Consider the following 4,148-nt stretch of genomic DNA (forward strand, 5'->3'; position numbering starts at 1 on the left):
GATGGAGCTGGCACTATGGGGTGAGGGTCAGGGTGGATCTCCGATGACATCATGAACTGATGCATCAACCCACCGGAGCCCTCCCTGCCTCTGGGCTCCTGACAGAGGACAGAGTGAATGTTCTGAGCCCGTCTGACTCCGCGTCTGTTCCTGTCACTTTGTGGAGAATGGTGGGCAGCTTATACCACCGGGGCAGCCCAGGTCCCCGTATCAAAAGAAGGGCTCAGGTAGCAGGAGTTAGGACGTCTGGGTTCTGTTTCTGGGCCCGGGACTCGTGCTAATCAGTGAGGGTGCCGGGAACAAACACTGTGGTTCTAACAGAATCCCTCATCTACGTAAGACCAGAGGCAGGGAGACCCACGGACCCTCCTAACCCCGATCGGAGCCCGTCACTCTGCCTTCGCACTCTCTTCCCTAAGCAACTTGCGTTTCTTCCAGCGAGGCCCAGGGTGCGCGGGCTCCCCGGCTGGTTTCTTTCCCCGGTCGGGCTCAGCAGACTTCCCTTCAGTAATTTGCACCCAAGTCTTCCCTGCAGAAAGGACTTTCCGTAGGACGTGCCCCTGGCCTGCGACCGGTCGCCCTGGGCCCCGCCCCTTTCCGTCCCCGCCCCTCACTTTCCTGGCCCCACCCCGCCTCTCTTCGGCCCCGCCCTTCCCTCTCCTGGCCCCGCCCCCGTCCCTTTTCCGGTTCCCTTCTTCGTCTTTGGTGACGTCGTCTGGGTTAGGGAGGGAGTGGAATGCGGGTTTAAAAGCCGAGGCCCGAGGCTTGGGGACAGTGCAACCCGGACGCGCAGCTGAGAGCCAGGTCCTGCATCTCGGGGTCGGCGTCCAGGACCGGAGCAAGGCGACAGTGGCGGCAGCGGCGCTGAGTGAAGGTGGCAGGGCTGCTGCGCAGGGCGGGGACGGGACGGGGGGTGGCGAGCTTAGCACGCCTGAGCTAGAGACGAGACAGGCGCGTCCGCTCAGCACAAGAGCCCGGAAGGCGGTGCCTCTCGCGGTGCAGAAGCGGCCCCTGGGACAGTTGGGCAGCGGGCGCGGACTCTGCCCGGGGCTGGCCCCACTGCTGGGCCGCGCGGTCCCCGCCAGCGCATAGGCTGCCCTCCCTAGGGATCTCCGCTGCCTCCTCCTTCCTCGCCGCCTCCCTTCTGGCCTCGGGCCTCGCCCTACAGCCCTGTCCCACCTGCCTGCGCTGTTTCCTCACCTCACTCCTCCTCAGGCTCTAGAGTGACGTCTGTACTGCCTCTTCTCTGTCCTCTGGAATCACCAGTGCCCAGTCCTGACCCAGCACTTCTCACCCTTCCTTCTTTCAACTGACGGAGCCTTCCTTTCCGGCGAGCACTCTTCCCAAAGGACTGCCCGGGGCTGGCCCCACTGCTGTCCTCTCACCTGTTCGCTCACGTTCACATTCTGGTCTCCACTGGCCTCACAGGTACCACCTCCTTGTTCTTGTTGGTTTTACATCCCATCTTTATCTGTTCTTTCTTTCCCTTCTGTCTGGTGTTCTATAGGGATCAGTCCCTTCCTCTCATGCACAGTGTCCTCTCTTGGCTTTTGCTGGGACTAATGAATAAAGCTCCCCAATCTCTATTTCCAAGTTAGCAAGAAAATTGAAAACAAAATGAATCAAAGCCAACACACAATTGTCTCAGTCACATGTCCAATGTTTGATGGTCATGCCATGTCCAGAGGATAGTGATGTGCAGGGACTCTTTGTCTTCCCCATTAGAATGTAACCTCTAGGGAAAGAGCCTAGAGACTTTTGTGTTTAGTTCACAACTGAGTCTTTAGTACCTAGAACCGGTACTGTGTAAATATTTATTGGAGGAATGAATATTTTTTCTTTTTTTAATCACCTGTGGCTACCACCAGATACTATTGCTTGTAGTACTGTACTACTGCTTGTAGTACAGTAGATAAAAAGGTTGTGGAATGAATCCTCCTCTTTTTTCATATGTATACATCTTATAAAAATAATTAATAGTTGGCTAGGCATGGTGGCTCACACCTATAATGCCAGTGCTTTGGGAGGTCAAGGCAGGAGGACGGCTTATGTCCAGGAATTCAAGATCAGCCTAAACAACAGTGAGACTTTGTCTCTCCACAAATAAAAAAATAAAATAAAAATCAGCCAAGTGTGGTGGTGCATGCCTGTAGTCCCAGCTACTTGGGAGGCTGAGGCAGGAGTAACACTTGAGCCCAGGAGGTCGAAGCTGTAGTGAGCTGTGATGATGCCACTGTACTCCAGCCTGGGTGACAGATGAGACAACTAAAAAAAAACCTGAGACTCTTTCTTAGAGCTGTTTTAGTTTTCCAGCAAGATTGAGCAGAAAGAATGTTATTCCCTCCCATACCCAACTTGTCCTTCACAGCCTCCCTTACCATCAACATCCTGCATCAGTGTGGTACATTTGTTGCAAGGGATGAGCATAGATTAATCATTATCAATGAAACCTGAGTTCATGTTAGGCTTCACTCCTTGTGTTGTACATTCTAGATACATTTGACAGATATGGGAGTATAATGACATGTACCCATCATAGTAGTATCAACAAGTCAAGTTTGTTAGGTTTCACTCTTTGTGTTGCATATTCCAGATATATTTGATAAATGTACGAACCCACCATTATAATATCAGATTACGCTGCCCTAAACTTCCTGTTTTCCACCTATTTATCCTTTCCTTTCTGCAAACTCCGGGGAACGAATCTGTTTTTGCTGTCTTCATAGTTTTGCCTTTTCCAGAATGTCATATACTTGGAATCATACATTATGTAGTCTTCTCAGATTGGCTTTTTTCACTTAGAGGTATTTATTTAAGATTGCTCCATGTCTTTTTGTGGCTTGATAGTTCATTTCTTTTTAGCACTGAATAATATTCCACTCTATGTACATACTACCGCTTTTTTATTCATTCATCTAATGGACATCTTGGTTGCCTTTGAGTTTTGGCAATTATATGAATAAAGCTGTTTTAAACATTCGTGTACAGGTGTTTGTATAGACATCAGCTTTCACTTGTTTTGGTAAATACCAAGACGAGCAATTGTGGAATCATTTCATAAGACTTTAGCTTTGTAAGAAATTGCCAAACTGTCTTCCAAAGTGGCTGTAATATTTTGCATTTCCACTAGGAATGAATTTCTGGTATTCCAAATACTCAACAGCATTTGCTGTTATCAGTGTTTTGGATTTCAGTCGTTCTAATAAATGTGTAATAGTATCTCAGTATTTTTTTAAAATTTGCAATTACTAACAACCTATAAAGTTGAGATAGGCGCATGTATGTTGAGGTGTCCAGGTCTTTTGCTTACTTTTAACCAGGTTACACATTTTCTTATTGTTGCATTTTAAGAGGTTTTCTTTTTGGTATATTTTGCATATCACTCCTTTATCAGATTACCTCTTTTGCAAATATCTGTGGCTTGTTTTTTCATTCTGACATATATTCGCGCAATATGTAATTATGTTGTGCAATTTATAACTTTATTTTCAAGAGATGGGGTCTCTGGAGTCCAATATTCAAAGTCCTCAAAGATAAGCAAACAAACAAAAAAGAGATGGGGGAGGGTCTTGCTATGCTGGCCAGGCTGGTCTTGAACTCCTGGCTTCAAGTGATCCTCCCACCTCTACCTCCCAAAGTGTTGGGATTACAGGCGTGAGTCAGGGCGCCGGCATATAACTTGCTTTTGAATATAACACTAATGGTAAGCGGTTCCAATTTTGCTTGAGACTCCATAATTACCGTCTTAAAAGGCTGCAAAACAGTTGTCATATTTCTTCCTCGACAGCTCCACTTTACAGACGAAGGGAGACGAAGGGTGATTTGCCTGTGCTTCCCACGTTGCGAACCCGCACAGCCCTGAACCCTCCAGGGCAGTGTCCCCCGTGCCCAGCCCGTGCTTTCCGTGCTCACCCTGCGGCAGAGGTTTCTGCTTCCTCCTTTCTCCAGGCCTGCCAGCTCGCCTGAGGACAACGTAAAGCCGCGATCCCTTCAGCTGGCATCAGAGTCCCGGCCTTCAAACCCGGGAACTGGCCCCGCCGGCAGGGCGGGCTCTGGCAGTCCTCCTCCCAGGCCGGGGCGGGGCAGGAGGCAGAGCGCAGTCCACGCCCTCCCGCCAGGCACTCGGCTCGGACAGCGCGGCCACCGCA

The 4,148-nt window shown here is 49.7% G+C and overlaps 1 protein-coding gene across 1 annotated transcript in view; it reads left to right on the plus strand.

Moving 5' to 3' along the window:
• Positions 1-802: 802 nt before the first annotated feature.
• Positions 803-4,148, plus strand: part of RIPK1 (receptor interacting serine/threonine kinase 1) — a 40,237-nt gene continuing 36,891 nt past the window's right edge. The window contains exons 1-2 of the mRNA XM_008069497.1: positions 803-874; positions 1,267-1,428. The gene's annotated coding sequence lies outside the window, so the exon portion shown is untranslated. The remainder of the gene's footprint in view (positions 875-1,266; positions 1,429-4,148) is intronic.

Source organism: Carlito syrichta, unplaced genomic scaffold, assembly GCF_000164805.1.
Source record: "Carlito syrichta isolate Samal-C Ts95f unplaced genomic scaffold, Tarsius_syrichta-2.0.1 Scaffold312069, whole genome shotgun sequence".
Classification (NCBI taxonomy): Eukaryota; Metazoa; Chordata; class Mammalia; order Primates; family Tarsiidae; genus Carlito; species Carlito syrichta.